We start from the raw sequence: 16357 nt of genomic DNA, 5'->3' as shown, positions 1-16357 counted from the left end.
GAAAAAAAAAAAAAAAAAAAAAATATAACCCTAACTAACCGTACTGTCATGCACTTGTCCTAATAAACTAACCTACACTGTAGCACTCAACACTTTGATGAACATTGTTACTCAGCTTATAGAGTTGTGCCCTTCCTGATGGCTTGTCGTACAGAACTTGTAAGTCGCTTTGGATAAAAGCGTCAGCTAAATGACTAAATGTAAATGTAAATGTAAATAAAACTCTTGTATCTTGTTGTATCTTGTCATGTATTGTCATAAATGTCATGATATATATCTGTATGGCCCCGTAAATGTACAAACCCCCCCTCCTAATGTACAGTTCCCTCCCCCTCGTATGTATATATTTTCTGTTAGGATCTCTGTTTAACAGTAGCCTACTGTATATGTGCAGATCTTGTAATGTCACAAATGTAACAGTATACTGTATACCTGTATGTCATGTATGTCAGAAATGTCATGATATATATCTGTATGTTGCGTATGTCAGAAATGTCATTATGAATTGAAAATGGGGGACCCTGATGTAAACAAGACGAAAGTCTTTCTCTGGTCTGCATCCTGAGCTGTACTTGATTGATTGATTGATTGATTGAAAGCTTTATTAACAAATTGCAGAATGGGTACAATACAGTATGGCTCAATACACACAATTGTTAAGGGGATGCAGACCAGAGAAATACTTTCGTCTTGTTTACAGCAGGGTCCCCATATATGTATGGTACCCATTCAGCAATCTGTTAATAAAGTTTTCAATCAATCAATCAATCAATCAATCAATCAATCAGGTGCAAGCATAGTCGTAGTACCCTTGAATGAGTGCTCCTGCTAGAGTCTTCAGGGTATTCTTGTTTACCAGAGAGGAGATCCGGTACAAGAATCGCGTTCGTTGGTTGACTTTTTTTATTACATTGGATGCCATTTTGTCACAGGAAAGATTTGCCTCTAGGATGGAACCCAGGTAGGTAATTTCATCTTTCCTTGTGATAATATTGTCACCCACTGTAACCGAGAAGCCGTCGGTCTTGCTGAGTTTGTTATTTGAACCGAAGAGAATGGACTCTGTTTTACCCAGGTGTAATGATAGTTTGTTGTCGGCGAGCCATATGCAGATTTTGCCTAGTTCCGAGCTGAGGGCTTTTTCAACCTGTAACTTGTTCTTGTCAGAGACCAGCAGGGCTGAGTCGTCCGCAAACAGGAACAAGTTGCAGTCACAAGCTGATGACATGTCATTTGCATAAATTAGGAATAGTAGCGGTCCTAGTATGCTTCCTTGTGGAACACCACAGCTCACTGTGAGGGGGGGGATAGGGTACCGTTTACTGACTACAGTATGATCCGGTAGATCAACACTGTTACTTATTAAACACCGACTACAGTATGATATATATAGATCAACACTGTTACTTATTAAACACTGACTACAGTATGATATATAGATCATTCAACACTGTTACTTATTAAACACTGACTACAGTATGATATATAGATCATTCAACACTGTTACTTATTAAACACTGACTACAGTATGATATATAGATCAACACTGTTACTTATTAAACACAGACTACAGTATGATATATAGATCAACACTGTTACTTATTAAACACTGACTACAGTATGATATATAGATCAACACTGTTACTTATTAAACACTGACTACAGTATGATCCGGTAGATCAACACTGTTACTTATTAAACACTGACTACAGTATGATATATCTGTTACTTATTAAACACTGACTACAGTATGATATATAGATCAACACTGTTACTTATTAAACACTGACTACAGTATGATATATAGATCAACACTGTTACTTATTAAACACTGACTACAGTATGATATATAGATCAACACAAGTTGTCGTCAGCTTGTGACTGCAACTTGTTCCTGTTTGCGGACGACTCAGCCCTGCTGGTCTCTGACAAGAACAAGTTACAGGTTGAAAAAGCCCTCAGCTCGGAACTAGGCAAAATCTGCATATGGCTTGCCGACAACAAACTATCATTACACATGGGCAAAACAGAGTCCATTCTCTTCGGTTCAAATAACAAACTCAGCAAGACTGACGACTTCTCGGTTACAGTGGGTGACAATATTGTCACAAGGAAAGATGAAATTACCTACCTGGGTTCCATCCTAGAGGCTAATCTTTCCTGTGACAAAATGGCATCCAATGTAATAAAAAAAGTCAACCAACGAACGCGATTCTTGTACCGGATCTCCTCTCTGGTAAACAAGAATACCCTGAAGACTCTAGCAGGAGCACTCATTCAAGGGTACTACGACTATGCTTGCACCTCATGGTACCAAAGCACCTCAAAGGCACTAAAAAACAAATTACAAACATCTCAAAACAAGCTAGTCAGACTACTACTTGACCTGACTCCTAGAACCCACCTCACCCCTGCCCACTTTGACAACCTAGGATGGCTTAGAGTAGACGACAGAGTACAGCAACTTGCAATGGGCCTGGTCTACAAGATACACTACGCGACCAAGGTACCCATGTACATGTCAAAATACTTCCCAAAGGTCAGTGAATACCACGATCACAACACCAGAGGGAGCTCCACAAATCATGTAAAACCCAGATTCGGCTCAAACAAGGGACTAAACACGTTTCGCAATTATGCCACATCAATGTGGAACGCCCTGCCTAAAGCTGTAAAGGAATGTGAATCACTACCCACCTTCAAAAACACTCTCAAAAAACACCTACGTGAGACTGCAATTCGAAACTGGCCCCTACAAATGTCCTAACCTAGTTGTACAGTAAATGACCAAGTAAGGCTTTGTCAACATTCCAATGTACAGTGTAAAATGTGTGTGTGTCCCCTACCCAACCCCCCCCCCCCCCCCCCACCTCCAATGTACAGCCCTCACCCAACCCCACCCCACCAACCTCCTCCAATGTACAGTTTCTACGCCAAATGTATATACACTCCTTTTCTGGACACTTTTGTATCACAAACAGTACTGTATTTGCAAATCTGATATGTCATAAATGTATAGATGTAGCAGTACTGTCTATCTGTATGTCATGTATGTTATGATGAATTGAAAATGGGGGACCCTGGTGGAAACAAGACGAAAGTCTTTCTCTGGTCTGCATCCCCTTAACAATTGTATGTATTGAGATGTACTGTACTGTACCCATTCTGCAATCTGTTAATAAACTTTTCAATCAATTCAATCAATCAACTTATTAAACACTGACTACAGTATGATATATAGATCAACACTGTTACTTATTAAACACTGACTACAGTATGATATATAGATCATTCAACACTGTTACTTATTAAACACTGACTACAGTATGATATATAGATCATTCAACACTGTTACTTATTAAACACTGACTACAGTATGATATATAGATCAACACTGTTACTTATTAAACACAGACTACAGTATGATATATAGATCAACACTGTTACTTATTAAACACTGACTACAGTATGATATATAGATCAACACTGTTACTTATTAAACACTGACTACAGTATGATCCGGTAGATCAACACTGTTACTTATTAAACACTGACTACAGTATGATATATCTGTTACTTATTAAACACTGACTACAGTATGATATATAGATCAACACTGTTACTTATTAAACACTGACTACAGTATGATATATAGATCAACACTGTTACTTATTAAACACTGACTACAGTATGATATATAGATCAACACAAGTTGTCGTCAGCTTGTGACTGCAACTTGTTCCTGTTTGCGGACGACTCAGCCCTGCTGGTCTCTGACAAGAACAAGTTACAGGTTGAAAAAGCCCTCAGCTCGGAACTAGGCAAAATCTGCATATGGCTTGCCGACAACAAACTATCATTACACATGGGCAAAACAGAGTCCATTCTCTTCGGTTCAAATAACAAACTCAGCAAGACTGACGACTTCTCGGTTACAGTGGGTGACAATATTGTCACAAGGAAAGATGAAATTACCTACCTGGGTTCCATCCTAGAGGCTAATCTTTCCTGTGACAAAATGGCATCCAATGTAATAAAAAAAGTCAACCAACGAACGCGATTCTTGTACCGGATCTCCTCTCTGGTAAACAAGAATACCCTGAAGACTCTAGCAGGAGCACTCATTCAAGGGTACTACGACTATGCTTGCACCTCATGGTACCAAAGCACCTCAAAGGCACTAAAAAACAAATTACAAACATCTCAAAACAAGCTAGTCAGACTACTACTTGACCTGACTCCTAGAACCCACCTCACCCCTGCCCACTTTGACAACCTAGGATGGCTTAGAGTAGACGACAGAGTACAGCAACTTGCAATGGGCCTGGTCTACAAGATACACTACGCGACCAAGGTACCCATGTACATGTCAAAATACTTCCCAAAGGTCAGTGAATACCACGATCACAACACCAGAGGGAGCTCCACAAATCATGTAAAACCCAGATTCGGCTCAAACAAGGGACTAAACACGTTTCGCAATTATGCCACATCAATGTGGAACGCCCTGCCTAAAGCTGTAAAGGAATGTGAATCACTACCCACCTTCAAAAACACTCTCAAAAAACACCTACGTGAGACTGCAATTCGAAACTGGCCCCTACAAATGTCCTAACCTAGTTGTACAGTAAATGACCAAGTAAGGCTTTGTCAACATTCCAATGTACAGTGTAAAATGTGTGTGTGTCCCCTACCCAACCCCCCCCCCCCCCCCCCCACCTCCAATGTACAGCCCTCACCCAACCCCACCCCACCAACCTCCTCCAATGTACAGTTTCTACGCCAAATGTATATACACTCCTTTTCTGGACACTTTTGTATCACAAACAGTACTGTATTTGCAAATCTGATATGTCATAAATGTATAGATGTAGCAGTACTGTCTATCTGTATGTCATGTATGTTATGATGAATTGAAAATGGGGGACCCTGGTGGAAACAAGACGAAAGTCTTTCTCTGGTCTGCATCCCCTTAACAATTGTATGTATTGAGATGTACTGTACTGTACCCATTCTGCAATCTGTTAATAAACTTTTCAATCAATTCAATCAATCAACTTATTAAACACTGACTACAGTATGATATATAGATCAACACTGTTACTTATTAAACACTGACTACAGTATGATATATAGATCAACACTGTTACTTATTAAACACCGACTACAGTATGATATATAGATCAACACGGTTACTTATTAAACACTGACTACAGTATGATATATAGATCAACACTGTTACTTATTAAACACAGACTACAGACAGTATGATATATAGATCAACACTGTTACTTATTAAACACCGACTACAGTATGATTATATATAGATCAACACTGTTACTTATTAAACACTGACTACAGTATGATTATATATAGATCAACACTGTTACTTATTAAACACTGACTACAGTTAGCCCCTTTCGTGACTGTGATGCACCGAGTGAATCCACAGTCACTTGCTCCTCAATAGGAAACCAACCTAGATTTACCCTGAAGGACTGGTTCTGACCGAACCGTTCGTTATGCAAGAATCACAGAGACGTTTCAAAGGTCCTCACAGTTGCAGGAGAGTCTCGGACAGAGATACGGGATGGTTTGGAAGCTCGGTGTTGCTAATAACATTTTAAATAATTTTCATAAACTGGTCAACACTGCATTATTTCCGGCGTTGTGTGCATGATGCGCATGCGCTGTGATCACACCAGGCAGCCAACGCCGGAAATAATGCCGTGTTGACCAGTTTATAAAAAATATTTAAAATGTTTATTAGCAACGGAGAGCTTTCAAACCATCCCGTATCTCTGTCCGAAACCCTCGTGCAATTGTGAGTACCTTTGACATTTCTCTGTGATACTTGTATAACGAACGGTTCGGTCAGAACCAGTCCTTCAGGGTAAATCTAGGTTGGTTTCCCATTGAGGAGCAAGTGACTGTGGATTCACTCGGTGCATCACAGTCACGAAAGGGGCTAGACTACAGTATGATCCGGTAGATCAACACCCGTTACTTATTAAACACGGACTACAGTATGATATATAGATCAACACTGTTACTTATTAAACACTGACTACAGTATGATATATATATAATAGATCAACACTGTTGTCAACATGAGTCTGTCTGTAACTACAGGAGGAGGAGAGCTAACAGCAGCATCTGCAGGGCGGCAGTAACGGAACTGCATTCACTCACCGGCCGCCACACGGGGGATCATCGCGCTCCCGTGACCCGGTCCCGCTCCCGGTCCCGGAGAGCTGTCAGCGAGCAGTCCCGCAGCAGCCCGCCCCCCCTCCGGCTCTCTCCCTGTTTAGAGCACAACTTATTATCCACGTCCTGCCAACCCGCGCTGGAAGAGACTCTTCTATCACAATGTAATGTCTGAGTCTCTGCTCGTCACACTTTAACCCTTTACCCCTCGAGACTCTGTTATATATCTCTGTTACAACGGAGATGTTTAGTTGTCCATCGCTGTTCTCCACTTTCCTCTCCGTTCACCGAGTAACGGTTCTGACGTCAGTCTAGAGAAAAACACGGTTACTGATTGGCTCGTTCCCCCTCTAAACGTCACTAGCGTCCCGCCCCCCACACATCACCGTGGTGACGGACGTAAACATCGCGTCACTAGCGCCCCGCCCACCCCCCCAACACATCACCGTGGTGACGTCACTAGCGCCCCGCCCCCCCACGCATCACCGTGGTGACGGAGGTAAACATCACACATTTTCTTTCATTGAGAAAACAGCCATGTCCACACTCCTACGCAGATCCACCAGCGCTACAGTGCCTTACTGAATATATTATTAATATAGAATGCGCTACAGTGCCTTACTGAATATATTAATATAGAATTCGCTACATGTCCATGGAAACAACGATGAGCGCAGTGCCGCAGTCATCAAAGGGCCTGTATATTCTCCCCCATATAGTAATATCTATCCATCTAGATCGCTTCAGTGTGATTGGCTTAGTTTTGGAGATATCGGCTGTAGATATAATCTACCACCACCAATACAATGCTGGCTTCTTGGTTCTTTGAGACAAGGCTCATGTTTAGTTATTTATTTTACAGGGTGATTGCTTTCAGCGCTATAAACAAACACAGTATATCATCATTATGCTAACAACCCTAACTCAGGCTATGACACAAAATCACATCACTTCACTGAAGTAATAGGTTGGCTAGTGTAAGATCCAATAGCTCGTCTTTGTAGAGAATAGTGGTATTAGTACATACAGAACTTGAGTTCCTATAGCTCGTCTTTGTAGAGAATAGTGGTATTAGTACATACAGAACTTCAGTTCCTATAGCTCGTCTTTGTAGAGAATAGTGGTATTAGTACATACAGAACTTCAGTTCCTATAGCTCGTCTTTGTAGAGAATAGTTAGTTACATATTTAGAGGGAAGGGATACAGGTGTAGTGGTTTTCATACACATATAGACAGAGGGGTACTCTGATGTACAAAGGCAACAGGCAATAAAAAGTACAGTGCTGTGAACACCACATCAACACCCCCTGAAACAATGAAAAGGAATGCCAAACAGTGCAAGGAGACTGCCATTTTATTACCATTATTCTGTGATTCCATTGACCATGTATGATGCATCTTTCTCTACATACTGCAGTTATGAGTAACAGGTTAGAGAGAAGTTATACCAGTCGACTCGCTTCCCAAATGAATTGTAATAATCACTATATACAAATCAGTCAAATGCATGTTTGTTTCTTTAGAGTTGAAAGAAGAGCTGGGAGGGCTGCAATATTCTCACCACTACAAGAAACCCTCATTGTGGATAATATGGTTCGGGAGAACAATATAATCAGACTCAGAGAAATACAACAGAGAGTCATTGCTGACAATGTCAACCATCAGAACATTGACCACCATTACGTCAGCTGAGTCCTCCGTCGCCAGCCTCCGCATGACGAGGCCTACAGCGCAACTCGGAGACGATCAAACACCTCCGTTACCAGTATGTGCAAGTCAGTATACATCCATGTACACTAGGGCTGTCCCCGACGCGGGAATACTTTACCCAAGGCAGTTGTCCTTCCGCGTTGTTCGGTTTGCGCGCCCTGATTGGCCTCTCAGCGCCCAATCGCGTCAGCCCTGCTGTCGCCGCACTACTCGCTCAATACACTACTGTCACTCAAGTCGCTGCCGCCGTGCGTCAGCTGTCAGGTCCACAGCCCAGGTCCTCGTATTGTTTTCATCTCCGCCGATCCTTCTTAATAAACAATACAGTAATAAACAATAAACTGTATTCAAATTGCTTACAAAAAACAGACATATTGATAATTGAATTCTAAACTGTAGTAGTCCCGCAAGGGGCCGTTTAAGGCATGAATAGGGCAAACAGCTGCACTTACAGTAAACACATCCAAGACAGAAGAAGGACAAGGATAGTGGAGTTATGTAATTACTGTAAAAAAAAAAAAACATCACATTGTGTTTTACATTTGTACGTGTATTGTTGTGTGTAATGGATCCTCTGTAGTGTTAACACATGTTTGCATTTAGTTGTGATCGTTTTTCTGGATTGCTCACTGTAAGCACGATTTTGAAAACGGGGCCTGATGTTTCAAAACACTACACATAATTAGTACAACCACACACACAATAATCAGAACACCTCAGATCCTTTGCTACGTAAATGAAACACTCTTGTAAAAAAATATACAGACATTTTCTTTTTTTAATCCACTTTTTCTCCTTATTTTCAATTTTTCTCCCATCCCAATTTCGTATTTCCAATTCTTCCCTCACATGTCTTGAACGTTGCTAGACTATGCCTCCCACTGGTCGGCTGCAGTGAGGATAGAAGCCTTGCATCACGTGTCCCCTCCGGTACACGAGGAGGCAGCCTGTCGCATCTTTTCACCGCAACAGCTCGAACTCTCAGTGGCGAGGAGTAACGCGTGGGAGGCTCACGCTACCCCTGCTACTTCCTGTTTCCGCCTTACAGGCGTCACCCAACCGACCTGTAGGAGTCGCTGTCCACAACGTCCAATCCCCACCCACCGGCTTTCCCACCCTCTAACACTGCCAATTGTGTTAGTATGACGACCAGCCAAGCCGGTAGCAACGCCGAGAGCTGGGCTCGATACCAGCATATCCTGCGTTAGTGGCGAGCGCCTTGCCCACTGCGCCACTCAGCCGCAAATATACACAAATTTATAGAGAAACCCATTTTACAGTTTTTCACAATTGCTAAAACACATTTCACAAAACTGCCCTCCCTTTTCACCAAACTCTATACACACGTTTCATGACTTTACTGTAATTCTGTTTGAACCAGTTACACACTGCTGTGATGAACCTAACACATTTTTAGCAAGTATACTTCTCAGTGATTAGAGTACTGTAAGTGAAGTACACAGAGAATGTGCAAATATACAATACATTCACCAAACACTACACAAGACCAATGCTGCAGACAATATAATATGAATGAAAATATAATTATCTCCATATGGGCCCCTATCAAAATCAATCAACATGTCAACATGGAGAATCACAACAAAACATGTACCAGTTTTCAAGCTACTACCGTAGTGTGCATATGATATATCAGACAAACATACTGTATCCAGTACAGGTTAAAAGGAAACTGGGACATTGTTGTGATTCTCCATGTTGACTAATTTGGGTATATGGAGAGAAAAATGATATATTTTCATCAATCTGCATCATTGGTCTTGTATCCAATGTATTGTATATTTCCACATTCTCTGTGTACTTCACTCTCCTTCCATTTTGGTTGAAGACAGGGGAACTCACCTGCTGCATTTTTATAGTGCTTACTGTAACTGTATTTTCTTAATGTTCTTCATTTACATACTATTTCTATGAAACACACATCTATGAATGCCCAATACATGTATTTTGAGAACAGATAAGAAGGTTTCTAAAAATGTTTCCTGGCAGAGGCAGTAAAAAGAACATTCTCACACTCTGAACATTGTGTTTTCAATTATTTGTTGTTTTGTGTAATGATGCTTAGTACTGTGTTTACATTTTTGCAGGCCTTGAGAGGGATTTTGGTGTCAAAGTTTGCTTTTGAACATATGGGCAACTGTTTTGGTGCGATAGTTTGGTTTTGTGTATATAGCTTGAGAAAAGTGTTTTGTGTTTAGAGTTTCGTGAAAAGGGAGGGCAGTTTAATGGAATGTGTTTTAGCAATAGTGAACAACTGTAGTACCTGTTGTGGTCGCCTAGATTCCACGAACAAGGTTCTTTCTCATTGAAGAGGATTTGCTGTTGTAGTATCAGATAGATAGAGCACCAAGCTTAATGGTTCTCTTAACATACTGTATGAGGAAAAAGGTAAGAAAACAAAACGTCATTATCCCACATTCAGAGCAATGGACTATCTGTGGTTAGAGTTAGATGGACTATCTGTGGTTAGGGTTAGATGGACTATCTGTGGTTAGGGTTAGATGGACTATCTGTGGTTAGGGTTAGATGGTCTATCCGTGGTTAGAGTTAGATGGACTATCTGTGGTTAGGGTTAGATGGACTATCTGTGGTTAGAGTTAGATGGACTATCTGTGGTTAGAGTTAGATGGACTATCTGTGGTTAGAGTTAGATGGACTATCTGTGGTTAGGGTTAGATGGACTATCTGTGGTTAGAGTTAGATGGACTATCTGTGGTTAGAGTTAGATGGACTATCTGTGGTTAGAGTTAGATGGACTATCTGTGGTTAGAGTTAGATGGACTATCTGTGGTTAGAGTTAGATGGACTATCTGTGGTTAGAGTTAGATGGTCTATCTGTGGTTAGAGTTAGATGGACTATCTGTGGTTAGAGTTAGATGGACTATCTGTGGTTAGAGTTAGATGGACTATCTGTGGTTAGGGTTAGATGGACTATCTGTGGTTAGAGTTAGATGGTCTATCTGTGGTTAGGGTTAGATGGACTATCTGTGGTTAGAGTTAGATGGACTATCTGTGGTTAGAGTTAGATGGACTATCTGTGGTTAGGGTTAGATGGACTATCTGTGGTTAGAGTTAGATGGACTATCTGTGGTTAGAGTTAGATGGACTATCTGTGGTTAGGGTTAGATGGACTATCTGTGGTTAGAGTTAGATGGACTATCTGTGGTTAGGGTTGAGGGATGTATAAGCAGAGTTGAGGGGTGTATAAGCAGAGTTGAGGGATGTATAAGCAGAGTTGAGGGGTGTATAAGCAGAGTTGAGGGGTGTATGAGCAGAGTTGAGGGATGTATAAGCAGAGTTGAGGGGTGTATAAGCAGAGTTGAGGGATGTATGAGCAGAGTTGAGGGATGTATGAGCAGAGTTGAGGGATGTATAAGCAGAGTTGAGGGATGTATGAGCAGAGTTGAGGGATGTATAAGCAGAGTTGAGGGGTGTATGAGCAGAGTTGAGGGATGTATAAGCAGAGTTGAGGGATGTATAAGCAGAGTTGAGGGATGTATAAGCAGAGTTGAGGGATGTATAAGCAGAGTTGAGGGTTGTATGAGCAGAGTTGAGGGATGTATAAGCAGAGTTGAGGGTTGTATAAGCAGAGTTGAGGGGTGTATGAGCAGAGTTGAGGGATGTATAAGCAGAGTTGAGGGGTGTATAAGCAGAGTTGAGGGTGTATAAGCAGAGTTGAGGATGTATAAGCAGAGTTGAGGGGTGTATACGCAGAGTTGAGGGATGTATAAGCAGAGTTGAGGGTGTATAAGCAGAGTTGAGGGGTGTATAAGCAGAGTTGAGGGATGTATAAGCAGAGTTGAGGGATGTATAAGCAGAGTTGAGGGGTGTATAAGCAGAGTTGAGGGGTGTATAAGCAGAGTTGAGGGATGTATAAGCAGAGTTGAGGGATGTATAAGCAGAGTTGAGGGGTGTATAAGCAGAGTTGAGGGATGTATAAGCAGAGTTGAGGGGTGTATAAGCAGAGTTGAGGGATGTATAAGCAGAGTTGAGGGGTGTATGAGCAGAGTTGAGGGGTGTATGAGCAGAGTTGAGGGATGTATAAGCAGAGTTGAGGGATGTATAAGCAGAGTTGAGGGGTGTATAAGCAGAGTTGAGGGTGTATAAGCAGAGTTGAGGGATGTATAAGCAGAGTTGAGGGATGTATAAGCAGAGTTGAGGGTGTATGAGCAGAGTTGAGGGATGTATGAGCAGAGTTGAGGGTTGTATAAGCAGAGTTGAGGGATGTATAAGCAGAGTTGAGGGATGTATAAGCAGAGTTGAGGGTGTATAAGCAGAGTTGAGGGATGTATAAGCAGAGTTGAGGGATGTATAAGCAGAGTTGAGGGGTGTATAAGCAGAGTTGAGGGATGTATAAGCAGAGTTGAGGGTGTATAAGCAGAGTTGAGGGATGTATAAGCAGAGTTGAGGGTGTATAAGCAGAGTTGAGGGTGTATGAGCAGAGTTGAGGGATGTATAAGCAGAGTTGAGGGATGTATAAGCAGAGTTGAGGATGTATGAGCAGAGTTGAGGGATGTATAAGCAGAGTTGAGGGATGTATAAGCAGAGTTGAGGGATGTATAAGCAGAGTTGAGGGATGTATAAGCAGAGTTGAGGGATGTATAAGCAGAGTTGAGGGGTGTATAAGCAGAGTTGAGGGATGTATAAACAGAGTTGAGGGTGTATGAGCAGAGTTGAGGGGTGTATAAGCAGAGTTGAGGGGTGTATAAGCAGAGTTGAGGGGTGTATAAGCAGAGTTGAGGGATGTATGAGCAGAGTTGAGGGATGTATGAGCAGAGTTGAGGGGTGTATAAGCAGAGTTGAGGGATGTATGAGCAGAGTTTAGGGATGTATAAGCAGAGTTGAGGGGTGTATAAGCAGAGTTGAGGGATGTATGAGCAGAGTTGAGGGATGTATAAAGATGCTTGATCAGTGGTACATTTTCAACACTGTGTTCCATACAGTCACTCCTCGGGGGACATGACTGAATGCAGATCAAAGCAGAGTGAGCACATGAATCAAGTTAAAGGTCAATTGGGCCATTTAGAGAAAATAAGAAAATACTAATACTAAACAGAAAAGAAGCAATTAAATAAATAAATAAATAAATAAATAAATAAATAAATAAATAAATAAATAAATAAATAAATAAATAAATAAATAAATAAATAAATAAATAAATAGATAAATAAATAAATAAATAAATAAATAAATAAATAAATAAATAAATAAATAAATAAATAAATAAATAAATAAATAAATAAATAAATAAATAAATAAATAAATAAATAAATAAATAAATAAATAAATAAATAAATAAATAAATAAATAAATAAATAAATAAATAAATAAATAAATAAATACAATTATTAAATGAGATGTTACACAAAGACAACATTTGACAGAACTGGCCACATCAGACAAATCATACCAAACAAATAAATAACAACGTTTGTACTTGATTGATCTAAATGGTAATTTGTTATGTTTTCTCAAATCAAATATCATAATCCGACTTACATACAATGAGACCAAGAATTACACATCTGACTACTGTGAATACATCAATCTGCTACCAATATCAATATCAACACTCAATTGATCATTTACATAAAGCAGGGCGTTTCAATGTTTTGAGGACTGGGGTACATTCAGGGACCCAACATGAGGACTGGGGGTACATTCAGGGACCCAACATGAGGACTGGGGGTACATTCAGGGACCCAACATGAGGACTGGGGGTACATTCAGGGACCCAACATGAGGACTGGGGGGACATTCAGGGACCCAACATGAGGACTGGGGGGACATTCAGGGACCCAACATTGGATTGAGGGCCACCCAAGTAAAAACAGATGATGTCATCAGTGCAAGATGCCTGGTTGCCCTGCAGCCTAGCAACCATTACTAACCTGACAGCTGAGCCCAGGGGGCGCTGTTTTACCTTCTTAGAAGCAAAGTATTGTGTGATGTTGTAGGTTGGTTTAATACAATGCATGCATTTATACCGTACAACATATTGCAGGCCGCCAGAAAGATCTCCGAGGGCCATTGGCACTGAGAACGCCTGACGTAAAGGGATTTGATGAAACCTGGCGTTGAAGCCTTGCCACTCCAGAACAAAGCAGTTTTAAGGGCTTTCTAGAATAAAACTGAGACAATGCTAGAATTAAATAAAGCTTTTTGAATTTGATCAAATCCCACTTTTGAATTTGACCAAATCCTGCTTTAAATCATAATAAAAAAGAGGTAATGCTTTCTACACAGAGTGTGCAATGAGAGATTGTCTTCAGGTAGCCTGTCTGTCTGTGTGTGTTCCTTAACCCTGACCCAAACCCAGCTCAGCTCACAACGAGACACTAGAGCGTCCTCCTGACCCAAACCCAGCTCAGCTCACAACGAGACACTAGAGCGTCCTCCTGACCCAAACCCAGCTCAGCCCAGCTCAGCTCACAACCAGACACTAGAGTGTTGTTAGACTGATCTGCAGTGTTGTTAGACTGATCTGGGATCTGATCTGCAGTGTTGTTAGACTGATCTGCAGTGTTGTTAGACTGATCTGTAGTGTTGTTAGACTGATCTGTAGTGTTGTTAGACTGATCTGTAGTGTTGTTAGACTGATCTGCAGTGTTGTTAGACTGATCTGCAGTGTTGTTAGACTGATCTGTAGTGTTGTTAGACTGATCTGCAGTGTTGTTAGACTGATCTGCAGTGTTGTTAGACTGATCTGGGATCTGATCTGCAGTGTTGTTAGACTGATCTGCAGTGTTGTTAGACTGATCTGCAGTGTTGTTAGACTGATCTGTAGTGTTGTTAGACTGATCTGTAGTGTTGTTAGACTGATCTGCAGTGTTGTTAGACTGATCTGGGATCTGATCTGCAGTGTTGTTAGACTGATCTGCAGTGTTGTTAGACTGATCTGGGATCTGATCTGCAGTGTTGTTAGACTGATCTGTAGTGTTGTTAGACTGATCTGGGATCTGATCTGCAGTGTTGTTAGACTGATCTGTAGTGTTGTTAGACTGATCTGTAGTGTTGTTAGACTGATCTGCAGTGTTGTTAGACTGATCTGTAGTGTTGTTAGACTGATCTGTAGTGTTGTTAGACTGATCTGCAGTGTTGTTAGACTGATCTGCAGTGTTGTTAGACTGATCTGCAGTGTTGTTAGACTGATCTGTAGTGTTGTTAGACTGATCTGCAGTGTTGTTAGACTGATCTGTAGTGTTGTTAGACTGATCTGCAGTGTTGTTAGACTGATCTGCAGTGTTGTTAGACTGATCTGTAGTGTTGTTAGACTGATCTGGGATCTGATCTGCAGTGTTGTTAGACTGATCTGCAGTGTTGTTAGACTGATCTGCAGTGTTGTTAGACTGATCTGTAGTGTTGTTAGACTGATCTGTAGTGTTGTTAGACTGATCTGCAGTGTTGTTAGACTGATCTGGGATCTGATCTGCAGTGTTGTTAGACTGATCTGCAGTGTTGTTAGACTGATCTGGGATCTGATCTGCAGTGTTGTTAGACTGATCTGTAGTGTTGTTAGACTGATCTGGGATCTGATCTGCAGTGTTGTTAGACTGATCTGTAGTGTTGTTAGACTGATCTGTAGTGTTGTTAGACTGATCTGCAGTGTTGTTAGACTGATCTGTAGTGTTGTTAGACTGATCTGTAGTGTTGTTAGACTGATCTGCAGTGTTGTTAGACTGATCTGCAGTGTTGTTAGACTGATCTGCAGTGTTGTTAGACTGATCTGTAGTGTTGTTAGACTGATCTGTAGTGTTGTTAGACTGATCTGTAGTGTTGTTAGACTGATCTGCAGTGTTGTTAGACTGATCTGCAGTGTTGTTAGACTGATCTGCAGTGTTGTTAGACTGATCTGTAGTGTTGTTAGACTGATCTGGGATCTGATCTGCAGTGTTGTTAGACTGATCTGCAGTGTTGTTAGACTGATCTGCAGTGTTGTTAGACTGATCTGCAGTGTTGTTAGACTGATCTGCAGTGTTGTTAGACTGATCTGTAGTGTTGTTAGACTGATCTGGGATCTGATCTGCAGTGTTGTTAGACTGATCTGCAGTGTTGTTAGACTGATCTGGGATCTGATCTGCAGTGTTGTTAGACTGATCTGCAGTGTTGTTAGACTGATCTGTAGTGTTGTTAGACTGATCTGTAGTGTTGTTAGACTGATCTGTAGTGTTGTTAGACTGATCTGCAGTGTTGTTAGACTGATCTGCAGTGTTGTTAGACTGATCTGCAGTGTTGTTAGACTGATCTGGGATCTGATCTGCAGTGTTGTTAGACTGATCTGGGATCTGATCTGCAGTGTTGTTAGACTGATCTGCAGTGTTGTTAGACTGATCTGCAGTGTTGTTAGACTGATCTGTAGTGTTGTTAGACTGATCTGCAGTGTTGTTAGACTGATCTGGGATCTGATCTGCAGTGTTG

The 16357-nt window shown here is 41.1% G+C and overlaps 1 protein-coding gene across 1 annotated transcript in view; it reads right to left on the bottom strand.

The window, feature by feature from the left end:
- usp2a (ubiquitin specific peptidase 2a) overlaps positions 1 to 6325 on the bottom strand; it is a 164314-nt gene extending 157989 nt beyond the window's left edge. The window contains exon 1 of the mRNA XM_084332347.1: positions 6193 to 6325. The gene's annotated coding sequence lies outside the window, so the exon portion shown is untranslated. The remainder of the gene's footprint in view (positions 1 to 6192) is intronic.
- Positions 6326 to 16357: the final 10032 nt, after the last annotated feature.

This window comes from Notolepis coatsorum, assembly GCF_963971535.1.
Source record: "Notolepis coatsorum genome assembly, chromosome: 1".
In the NCBI taxonomy this organism is placed as follows: domain Eukaryota; kingdom Metazoa; phylum Chordata; class Actinopteri; order Aulopiformes; family Paralepididae; genus Notolepis; species Notolepis coatsorum.
Note: the sequence above shows the minus strand (reverse complement) of the source record. Positions and strands in the feature narration are given on the sequence as shown.